Source organism: Phocoena sinus, chromosome 8 (assembly GCF_008692025.1).
Source record: "Phocoena sinus isolate mPhoSin1 chromosome 8, mPhoSin1.pri, whole genome shotgun sequence".
Taxonomy (NCBI): Eukaryota; Metazoa; Chordata; class Mammalia; order Artiodactyla; family Phocoenidae; genus Phocoena; species Phocoena sinus.
In genome coordinates, this window is record NC_045770.1 from 18588265 (window position 1) to 18601133 (window position 12869).

Below are 12869 nucleotides of genomic sequence, written 5' to 3' on the forward strand. Positions count from 1 at the left end.
TTCAGCTGTTATGTCTTCAAATATGTTCTCTGCCCCTTTCTCTCTCTCTTCTTCTGGGATCCTATATTGCAAATATTAGTATGCTTGATGTTGTTCCAGAGGTCTCTTAAACTGTTCTCAAGTCTTTTTACATTTTTTTCTTTTTTCTGTTCGGCTTCAGTGATTCCCACTACTCTGTCTTCCAGCTCACTGATACATTCCTGTGTATCATTGAATCTACCGTTGATTCCTTCTGGTGTATTTTTTTTTTTTTTTTTTGCGGTACGCGGGCCTCTCACTGTTGTGGCCTCTCCCGTTGCGGAGCAACAGGCTCCGGACGCGCAGGCTCAGTGGCCATGGCTCACGGGCCCAGCCGCTCCGCGGCATGTGGGATCCTCCCACACCGGGGCACGAACCCGCGTCCCCTGCATCGGCAGGCGGACTCTCAACCACTGCGCCACCAGGGAAGCCCCCCCTTCTGGTGTATTTTTAAAATTTCAGTTATTGTATTCTTCAGCTCTGCTTAGTTCTTCTTTATATCTTCTAACACTTTGTTAAACGTATCTCCGTGTTCATCCTATCTATCTTATATTCTCTCAAGTTCTTTTAGTGTCTTTACAAATGTTATCTTGAACTCTTTATTGGGTAGGTTGCCTATTTGCACTTCACTTAGTTTTTCTTTTTTTTAACATCTTCATTGGAGTATAATTGCTTTACAATTGTGTGTTAGCTCCTGCTTTATAACAAAGTGAATCAGCTATACACATACATATATCCCCATATCTCTTCCCTCTTGGGTCTCCCTCCCTCCCACCCTCCCTATCTCACCCTTCCAGGTGGTCACAAAGCACCAAGCTGATCTCCCTGTGCTATGTGGCTGCTTCCCACTAGCTATCGATTTTACATTTGGTAGTGTATATATGTCCATGCCACTCTCTCACTTTGTCCCAGCTTACCCTTCCCCCTCCCAGTGTCCTCAAGTCCATTCTCCAGTAGGTCAGTGTCTTTATTCCTGTCCTGCCCCTCGGTTCTTCACATTTTTTTTTATATCCCATATATATGTGTTAGCATACAGTATTTGTTTTTCTCTTGCTGACTTACTTCACTGTGTATGACAGACTCTTAGTCCATCCACCTCACTACAAATAACTCAATTTCTTTTCTTTTGATGGCTAAGTAATATTCCATTGTATATATGTGCCACATCTTCTTTATCCATTCATCTGTCGATGGACACTTAGGTTGCTTCCATGTCCTCGTTACTGTAAATGGAGCTGCAATGAACATTGTGGTACATGACTCTTTTTGAATTATGGCTTTCTCAGGGTATATGCCCAGTACTGGATTGCTGGGTCGTACTATTTTTAGTTTTTTAAGGAACCTCCATACTGTTCTCCATAGTGGCTGTATCAATTTACATTCCCACCAACAGTGCGGGAGGGTTCCCTTTTCTCCACACCTTCTACAGCATTTATTGTTTCTAGATGTTTTGATGATGGCCATTCTGACCAGTGTGATGTGATACCTCATTGTAGTTTTGATCTGCATTTCTCTAATGATTAATGATGTTGAGCATTCTTTCATGTGTTTGATGGCAATCTGTATATCTCCTTTGGAGAAGTGTCTATTTAGGTCTTCTGCCCTTTTTGATCGGGTTGTTTGTGTTTTTGATATTGAGCTGCATGAGCTGCTTGTAAATTTTGGAGATTAATCCTTTGTCAGTTGCTTCATTTGCAAATATTTTCTCCCAGTCTGAGGGTTTCTCCCATTCTTTTCATCTTGATTATGGTTTCCTTTGCTGTGCAAAACCTTTTAAGTTTCATTAGGTCCCATTTGTTTATTTTTGTTTTTATTTCCATTTCTCTAGGAGGTGGGTCAAACAGGATCTTGCTGTGATTAATGTCATAGAGTGTTCTGCCTATGTTTTCCTCTAAGAGTTTGATAGTGTCTGGCCTTACATTTAGGTCTATAATCCATTTTGAGTTTATTTTTGTGTATGGTGTTAGGTAGTGTTCTAATTTCATTCTTTTATATGTAGCCATCCAGTTTTCCCAGCACCACTTATTGAAGAGGCTGTCTTTTCTCCATTGTATATTCTTGCCTTCTTTATCAAAAATAAGGTGACCATATGTATGTGGGTTTACCTCTGAGCTTTCTAATGTATTCCATTGATCTATATTTCTGTTTTTGTGCCAGTACTATGTTATCTTGATTACTGTGGCTTTGTAGAATAGTCTGAAGTCAGGGTATCTGATTACTCCAGCTCCGTTTTTTTCCCTCAAGACTGCTTTGGCTATCCGGGGTCTTTTGTGTTTCCATACAAATTGTGCAATTTTTTGTTCTAGTTCTTTGAAAAATGTCATTGGTAGTTTGATAGGGATTGCATTGAATCTGTAGATTGCCTTGGGTAGTAGCATCATTTTCACAAAGTTGATTCTTCCAATCCAAGAACATGATATATCTCTCTGTCTTTTTGTATCATCTTTAATTTCTTTCATCATTGTCTTATAGTTTTCTGCATACAGATCTTTTGTCTCCTTAGGTAGGCTTTTCCTAGGTAGTTTATTCTTTTTGTTGCAATGGTAAATGGGAGTGTTTCCTTAATTTCTCTTTCAGATATTGCATCATTAGTGTATAGGAATGCAAGAGATTTCTGTGCATTAATTTTGTATCTTGCTAATCTACCAAATTCATTGATTAGCTCTAGTAGTTTTCTGCATCTATTGAGATGATCATATGGTTTTTCTTCTTCAATTTGTTAATATGTTTTGTCACATTGATTGATTTGCATATATAGAAGAATCTTTGCATTCCTGGGATAAACCCCACTTGATCATGGTGTATGATCCTTTTAATGTGCTGTCGGATTCTGTTTGCTAGCATTTTGTTGAGGATTTTTGCACCTATGTTCATCAGTGATATTAGCCTGTAGTTTTCTTTCTTTGTGACATCTTTGCCTGGTTTTGGTATCAGAGTGGTGGTAGCCTCATAGAATGAGTTTGGGAGTGTTCCTCCCTCTTCTATATTTTGGAAGACTTTGAGAAGGATAGGTGTTAGCTCTTCTCTAAATGTTTGATAGAATTCACCTTGAAGCCATCTGGTCCTGGGCTTTTGTTTGTTGGAAGATTTTTGATCACAGTTTCAATTTCAGTCCTTGTGATTTGTCTGTTTATATTTTCTATTTCTTCCTCTTTTGGTCTCGGAAGGTTGTGTTTTTCTAAGAATTTGTCCATTTCTTCCACGTAGTCCATTTTATTGGCATATAGTTGTTTGTAGTAATATCTCATGATCCTTTGTATTTCTGCAGTGTCAGTTGTTAGTTCTCCTTTTTCATTTCTAATTCTATTGATTTGAGTCTTCTCCCTTTTTTTCTTGATGCATCTGGCTAATGACTTATCAATTTTGTTTGTCTTCTCAAAGAATCAGCTTTTAGTTTTAGTGATCTTTGCTATTGTTTCCTTCATTTCTTTTTCATTTATTTCTGATCTGATCTTTATGATTCCTTTCCTTGTGCTAACTTTGGTTTTTTTTGTTCTTCTTTCTCTAATTGCTTTAGGTGTAAAGTTAGGTTGTTTATTTGAGATGTTTCTTGTTTCTTGAGGTAGGATTGTATTGCTATAAACTTCCCTCTTAGAACTGCTTTTGCTGCTTCCCATAGGTTTTGGGTCATCGTGTTTTCATTGTCATTTGTTTCTAGGTATTTTTTGATTACCTCTGATTTCTTCAACGATCTCTTGGTTATTTAGTAGTGTATAGTTTAGCCTTCATGTGTTTGTATTTTTTACAGACTTTTTCATGTAATTGATATCTGGTCTCATAGCTTTGTGGTAGGAAAAGATATTTGTTTTTGGATAGAATGTCCTATAATATCAATTAAGTTCATCTTGTTTAATGTACAATGTATCATTTAAAGCTTGTGTTTCCTTATTTATTTTCATTTTGTTTGATCTGTCCATTGGTGAAAGTGGGGTGTTAAATCTCTTTGCTATGACTGTGTTACTGTCAATTTCCCCTTTATGGTTGTCAGCATTTGCCTTATGTATTGAGGTGTTCCTATGTTAGGTGCATAAATATTTACAATTGTTATATCTTCTTGGATTGATTCCTTGATCATTATTTAGTGTCCTTCTTTGTCTCTTGTAATAGTCTTTATTTTAAAGTCTATTTTGTCTAATATGAGAATTGCTACTCCAGCTTTCTTTCGATTTCTATTTGCATGGAATATCTTTTTCCATCCCTGCACTCTCAATCTGTATGTGTCCCTAGGTCTGAAGTGGGTCTCTTATGGACAGGATATATACAGGTCTTGTTTTGTATCCATTCAGCCACTCTGTGTCTTTTGGTTGGAGCATTTAATCCATTTACATTTAAGGTAATTATTGATAGGTATGTTCCTATTACTATTTTCTTAATTGTTTGGGGTTTGTTATTGTAGGTCTGTTCCTTCTCTTGTGTTTCCTGCCTAAATGTTCCTTTAGCATTTGTTGTAAAGCTGGTGCTGAATTCTCTTAGCTTTTGCTTGTCTGTAAAGGTTTTAATTTCTCCATTGAATCTGAATGACATCCTTGCTAGGTATAGTAATCTTGGTTGTAGGTTTTTCCCTTTCATCACTTTAAATATGTCCTGCCAGTCCCTTCTGGCTTGCAGAGTTTCTGCTGAAAGATCAGCTGTTAATCTTATGGGGATTCCCTGGTATATTATTTGTTGTTTTTCCCTTGCTGCTTTTAAAATTTTTTGTTTGTATTTAATTTTTGATAGTTTGATAAATAAGTGTCTTGGTGTGTTTCTCCTTGGATTTATCCTGTATGGGACTTTTTGAGCTTCCTGGACTTGATTGACTATTTCCTTTCCCATATTAGGGAAGTTTTCAACTATAATCTCTCAAATATTTTCTCAGTCCCTTTCTTTTTCTCTTCTTCTTCTGGGACCCCTATAATTCGAATGTTGGTGTGTTTAATGTTGTCCCAGAGGTCTTTGAGACTGTCCTCAATTCTTCTCATTCTTTTTTCTGCTCTCCGATAGCTATTTCCACTGTTTTATCTTCCAGGTCACTTATCCGTTCTTCTGCCTCAGTTATTCTGCTATTGAATCCTTCTAGAGAATTTTAAATTTCATTTATTGTGTTGTTCATCATCGTTTGTTTGCTCATTAGTTCTTCTAGGTCCTTGTTAAACGTTTCTTGTATTTTCTCCATTCTCTTTCCAAGACTTTGGATCATCTTTACTATCATTACTCTGAATTCTATTTCAGGTAGACGGCTTATTTCCTCTTCATTTGTTTGGTCTGGTGGGTTTTCCCCTTGCTCTTTCATCTGCTCTGTGTTTCTCTGTCTTCTCATTTTGCTTAATTTACTGTCCTTGGGGTCTCCTTTTCACAGGCTGCAGGTTTGTAGTTCCTGTTGTTTTTGGTGTCTGCCCCCCGTGGCTAAGCTTGGTTCAGTGGGTTGTGTAGACCTCCTGGTAGAGGGTACTGTTGCCTGTGTTCTGGCAAATGAGGCTGGATCTTGTCTTTCTGGTGGGCAGGACCGTGTCAGGTGCTGTGTTTTGGGGTGTCTGTGACCTTATTATGATTTTCGGCAGCCTCTCTGCTGATGATTGGGTTGTGTTCCTGTCTTGCTAGCCATTTGGCATAGGGTGCCCAGCACTGTAGCTTGCTGTTCATTGAGTGGAGCTGGGTCTTAACATTGAGATGGAGAGCTCTGGGAGAGCTTTTGCCATTCAATATTACATGGAGCCCAGAGGTCTCTGATGGACCAATTTCCTGAACTCGGCTCTCCCATCTCAGAGGCACAGGGCTGACACCCAGCTGGAGCACCAAGACCCTGTCAGCCACATGGAGTTCTAGAGGCGAGAATCATGCTCAAGGTGCCAGTAGGGTTGGCTTTTGCAAGAGTTCTCTTCTCAGCTTGCAAATGGTGGCCTCCTTGCTGTGTCTTCACATGGCCTTTCCCCTTGTAACACTCTGGATAACACATATCATTCCTGTTAATAATCCACCAGACACAATACGGGTCCTGCCCAGGCCCTGTACGTTGTCTTTATTTTCTTAGTGGTTTCCTTTGCTTTTCAAAAGCTTTTAAGTTTAATTAGGTCCCATTTGTTTATTTTTGCTTTTATGTCTTTTGCCTGACGAGACAGATCTCAAAAAACTTTGCTATGGTTTATGTCAAAGAGTGTTCTGCCTATGTTCTCTTCTAAGAGTTTTATGGTTTCTGGTCTTACATTTAGGTCTTTAATCCATTTTGAGTTTATTTTTGTATGTGGTGTGAGGTAATGTTTTATATGTAGCTTTCCAGTTTTCCCACACCACTTATTGAAGAGATTGTATTTTGTCCATTGTATATTCCTGCCCTGTTTGTCAGAGATTAATTGGCCATAGGCTGTAGGTATATTTCTGGGCTCTGTATTTGTTTTCATTGATCTATGTGTCAGTTTTTGTGCCAGTACCATTCAGTTTTATTAAACGATTTACTTTTTTTTTTTACTCTTGTTGTTTTTATTTAGTAGTGGTATATATAGGATCTTAAAATTTTTATTTTATTTTATTTTTTGAGGTATAGTTGATATACAATATTATGTAAGTTTCACAGGTACAACATAGTGATTCACAATTTTTAAAATTTATATTCCATTTCTAGCTATTATAAAATATTGGCTATATACCCTGTGCTGTACTGTATGTCCTTATAGCTTATTATTTTATACATAGTAGTTTGTACCTCTTAATGCATTACCCCTTACACTCATGCCCCTTCTGCCTTCCATCTCCCCATTGGTAACCACATGTTTGTTCTCTATGTCTGTGTGTCTATTTCTTTTTTGTTATATTCACTCATTTTAATAGAATAAAGGAAAAATTTGACCATTCAAATAGATACAATAAGAGCATTTGTTAAAATCCAGCACTCTTTCAAGATTTAAAAAAACCCACTCTTAGTAGGTAATTATTAGAGAAGGGATAGGTGTCTTCTTACCCTGATCAAGGATACTTCTAAAAGACCTATCTCAAAAATCATATTTAATCATGAGATTGTGGAAGTATTCCCATTAAAGACAGGAAGGAATATGACAAAAGGAGCACTATGGTTGATTCTATAGCCAATGTAATAAAACAAGAAAAAGAAATAAGAGGTAAAGGAAATAATATATAAGGCTCTCTTTATTTCTAGATGATATGACTGTCTACATCAAAATTTGAAGAGAATCTACAAATTATTAGAGCTAATACAAATTTTAGCATGGTTGCTGGTTACTGAATCAGTATACAAAGCCAATAGCATTCCTGCACAAAACAATGACCAATCAGAAATGTAATTAGAAAAAAGTCTCATTCACAATACCATAGAAGCTGTAAGATACCTATTCATAAATTCATCAAAAGATCTGCAGGTTTTCTGTGAACAAGATATTTGAGTGAAAGTTTTAATCCCTTTCACTTTCTTCCCCTTCTCCTTCTCTTCCTCTTCACCCCTTCTTGGTTAGTGATTTGCATTTACCTCCTCCCAGCTTACTTGGTCTCTATTTCAAAACTAGGTCTTATAAAAGCTACTCAGAATTCTCCCCCAGGAGATGGTGGATTGTCACAGATCCCAGGACCTGGTATGAGGTTGTAGCTTACAAAGAGATGTACCCTTGGACAACATTTGTCACCTATAGTTTTTTGCTTCCTTTTCTCATCTGGGAGAGGAGTGGGGTAGTAAAAACTCCTAGATCCAGTCCTCTGCTTTGTGTGAAATATGTTAAACTCCTTTATCCCAGGAGTTGAACTCCTAGCCTCCATTCCCTGCTCCTGGCCCAGAGCACAGCAAGCTCACAGCTCCATCTGGGCTTACCTTTTGATGTTTGTGTCTTATTCTGATCAATAGAGATGCATATCTCATACTTGAGCCTAGTTATGTGTTTGGGTTTTGTTGTTTATTTGTTTGTTTTCACTTTTTACTTCATTGCTACGTGTTTGAAGTAGTGAAATTTATCAAGCATGAATTCCTTGCCCATCTTGACCAGACATATTTCATCCATTTTCTTGGAGAGTAAAGGGAAGAAGAGCATGAGAAAAGATACATGGTTCATCCAAATGGTTACCAATTAACCCCTGTTTATGTAACACCTATTTTAAAATTCTTTTGGGAAATGGGCAAGATAAAATTGGAGGGCAGATCCAGATGAAATGAAGGAATTGGACTTGGTTTGGGAGAGGGGGAATGAGGGGAGGAAGGGAGGAAGAGGAAGCCTGTTTATGAGCAACTGCTCCTCTGTGGGTATCTTCCCTGAATTTTGTCCCTTTTCTTCAGTGTGAACAAGAGCTCTTCTCCTTTCCCTCAGCTTTTTCTATCGCCTCACCTACTTCTTCCATTTCTTCCAAGAAGGGGGAGAAGGAGGGTTGTGATTTATTTCCCCTCCTTTCCTTCTGGATTTTCACAAGGCAGAGACCCAAAGATGCTTATAGGAGTCATCAAGGCCCTTCCCTTTTTTCCTGAATAATGATCTCCAGGTTGAGAAACTGGTCAGAAATAAAATTCTCCTCAGAGTCTAGAGCAAGTGCTTGCATTTATGAACTCTTCTTCTTTTCTCTTCTGTAGTATTTTTTTTTTTTTTTTGGTCATATCATGCAGCTCCTGGGATCTTAGTTCTCCTACCAGGGATCAAACCCGGGCCTTGGCAGTGAAAGTGCTGAGTCCTAACCATTGGACCGCCAGGGAATTCCTTCTCCTGTAGTGTTTTTGAATACCTATGTGTCAGGCTCAGAAAGCCCAAAGGAAAATTCATAGAAAAGAAACAAAAAATAATGTTGATCCAACACCTAGTTCAGAAGTCATCCTGGAGAACAGATGAGAATCCTTCCTTGAAAATAACCAGAGAATACTCCCTCTGATTTCTGAGCTCCTCTTCCATCCTTCTCCTTTCCTTTCCCCACAGTGCAGCCAGTCTCTGAACTCAGAAGCAAGAGCCAGCTCTCTGTTAAAGAACTACAGTCCCTGTTTATTCCTGGTTCTCTTGTTTTACTGTGAGGACCCTGGCTTTGGAAACCTATCTGCTTTGGCTCCTGGCCATTATTTGCTGAGGTCACCTGAGGAGGCCAGTGCTGTCATCATGGCTACCAGTCTGTGAGGGCTTGTCCTTGGGCTCATCCAAGCCCCAGCTCCAGGAGGCAACTGCAGATGTTTCTTCTATTTTTAGATCCTGGGTTGTGCCCATGAATGAGCCAGTGACCTGGAAGAGCCAATTCTCCCTCCAGTCTCTATTTCTGACTCCCTCATTTCCCTTCATTGTTCTACCAGAATTTCCCCTGTCTATGGGACTGGGATGAAATGACCCAGAGTTAACTGAGCTGGACTTTGGTCTGGGGACACAGACCCTGATGTTTCAGGTACTTGCTAAGACTGTCACTACCAAGAATGGTTTTAAGCATAACACACTGGACTGCATATTACATTAGGGTCTCCAAAATTTTTCACTGTGCTTTCCTATTAGTAAAACATTTTTAAGCATACACTTGCTTTGCTTGTGTATTTATTCATAAAGTTTATATGTGTACATTGATAATTATATATGTGCCTGTTATAAAGCTTATATAGAAAATAGGAAGTTTAGAGACTGAGATAGTGCTAATGGATTAAAAGTTCTCATATTCTTCTGTTGTACCACGTAGGTCTTCTGGCATATCCCACTGTGGTAATCACTGCTTTTAGTGAAATGACAACATATCTTCTGGAGACATTTGTTTTGAGCTGCAATGCTAGCTATTGTTGATTTGAGGAATAATGGAAAAGTTTTTTTTGGCCAAAGTGTTTTCTCTTTCCCAATAAATAGTGATATCTGAAAATTCTAACACCATTTAGCTATTGGGAATAATTCTGTTATGAATATAGGTATACAAATATCCATTAAAGCCCTACTTTCAGTACTCTTGGGTATATATCTAGAAGTGCAATTGTTGGATCATATGATAATCCTATGTATAACTTTAGAGGAAATGCCAAAATGTTTTCCACAGCAGCTGCACTATTTTACATTTCCACCAGCAATGCACAGGGTTCTATTTTCTCCATATCCTAGCCAACACTGTTTTCCTTTTTTTTTTTTTTTCTGTGATAGCCATCCTAATGGGTGTGAAGTGACATCTCATTGTGGTTTTGATTTGCTTTTCCCTAATGACCAGTGATGTGGTATACTGTAATTTTAAATTGACTTTAATTTCTCAAAAAATTCAGCTGACATTTTAATTAGATTGCATTGATTTTATAGATTAATTTGGGGAAAATAGAGCTTTCAATTTATTCATCTTCTTTGTATCTTTTAAACAAGCTTTAAAAATTTTAATAGAGTTTGAAATTTATGCCCTTAGAAGTATGCACATTCTTTATTGGCTTATTCCTAGGTATGTTAGAGATGTTGTTGCTATCGTGAATAATATCTTATTTTCTATTTTCTAGATAGTTATTACAGGTCAAAAGAAATGCTACTGATTTTTGTAGATTGATTTTGTATCCAGCCATACTTAACTCTTATCATATCTAACAGTTTTTCTTTGGCATTCCTCATAGACGACCATACAGTTTGCAAATAATAGCAATTTTATCACTTCCCATTCAATTCTTACAAACTCTTGTTGCCGTTATAATGATTATTGAAAGTCTTACATAGCATTAGCTAGGATGCCCACAAAAGGTGATAGCAAACACTCTGTCTAATGTCTGGTCTTCTCCACTGAGTATGATGTTTGCTGTATAGTTTGGGTTTAGATCCTTTATTAAAGTAAAGGAGTTCCCTTTTATTCCTATTTTGTTCTGAGGGTATTTAATCTTAAATATATATGTGTAATTTTTATTAAATCTTTTTTTCTATCTATCAAAATATCATTTGATTTTTCTTCTTTGGTCTGGTGTGTAAATTATATTCAATGATTTCTCTTGTTAAATGATTTTTATATTACTGGAATAAACCTTACTTAATCATGATCTGTTTTATATTTTATTTAATATTTTGGGAGTTATAAGTGAAAAATAGCTGTTCTTTTATTTTCTTCTCCTATTCTTTTTAGGGATTGGGAATTAAACCAATGCTAATCTAACAGAATGAGTTGGGTGGCTTTCACTCTTTTTCTACTTTATTAAGCAAACTGTTCCAGACACAAGTACTTGTTTTTTGAAATATCATCTGTAAAATCACCTGGCCTAAGGTCTTTTTTCCCCCTTACAGATAGAGCTGTGTATCTCTGTTGTTGTTAATCTTTTCAATATCTTTATTTGTTATTAATTTGTTCAAATTTCCTAATTTTTATTGGGTCAGTTTTATATTTTTATATATATTTTAAAATGTCAACAAAAGTTTCATATATTTTATCTTGATTTTTATTTTATTAGTGAATAGCTATTAATTATATTCTTTTATGGCTAATCTCTTTGTGTCTATAAGTATTTTCTTTTTTTAAAATTCTGAATTTTGTATATCTGTGTCTTTTTTTACCCTTGATAAGCTTTTTTAAAAAATTTATTTTATCGAAGTATAATTGATTTACAATGTTGTGTTAATTGCTGTTGTGCAGTAAAGTGATTCCATTATATATATATATATATATATATATATATATATATATATGCACATGCCTACTTTTTCATATTCTTTTCCATTATGGTTTATCACAGAATATTGAATATAATTCCCTGTGCTATACAGTAGGACCTTGTTGTTGTTTATCCATTCTACATATAATAGTTTTCATCTGCTAATCCCAAATTACCAGTCCATCTCTCCCTCACTCCCCCACCCCATTGGCAGCCACAAATCTGTTCTCTATGTCTGTGAGTCTGTTTTTGTGTCATAGATAGGTCCCCTTGATGAGCTTTTTATGGAGGTTAGTATATCTAGGAATCTTTTGGAAGGCCCAGCTTTTGGTTTGGTTATTCTTATCTATCTTATAGTTGCTGTTACTGTAGTCCACTTGTTTATTGAATTCTGCCCTTATTTTTTTCTTTTTGATTGTTTCTTTGTATTTGGTCTATCATTCATTCTCTAAACTCTTGAGTTAAAACCTTAGCTCATTTGTTTTCAATTGCTATTTTTTTCTGATAAATGTGTTCAGAACTATAAATATTATTCTTTTTTTAACATCTTTATTGGAGTATAATTGCTTTACAATGTTGTGTTAGTTTCTGCTGTATAACAAAGTGAATCAGCTATACATATACATATACCCCCATATCCCCTCCCTCTTGCTTCTTCCTCCCACCCTCCCTATCCCTCCTTCTAAGGTGGTCACAAAGCACCGAGCTGATCTCCCTGTTCTATGCGGCTACTTCCCACTAGCTATCTATTTTACATTTGGTAGTGTATATATGTTAATGCCACTCTCTCACTTAGGCCCAGCTTACCCTTCCCCCTCCCCGCGTCCTCAAGTCCATTCTCTACATCTATGTCTTTATTCCTGTCTTGCCCCTAGGTTCTTCAGAACCTTTTTTTTTTTTTTTAGATCCCGTATATATGTGTTAGCATATGGTATTTGTTTTTCTCCTTCTGACTTACTTCACTCTGTATGATGGACTCTAGGTCTATCCACCTCACTACAAATAACTCAATTTCGTTTCTTTTTATGGTTGAATAATATTCCATTGTATATATGTGCCACATCTTCTTTATCCATTCATCTGTTGATGGACACTTAGGTTGCTTTCATGTCCTGGCTGTTGTAAATAGTGCTGCAATGAAACTGTGGTACATCACTCTTTTTGAATTATGGTTTTCTCAGGGTATATGCCCAGTAGTGAGGTTGCTGGGTCCTGTGGTAGTAGAACTATAAATTTTATCCTTAAGGCTGCTCTAGCTATGTCTCTTAAATTCTGGCATGCCCTTTTCTAATTATCATTCATATTCCAAGTATTTAATCATTCCTCT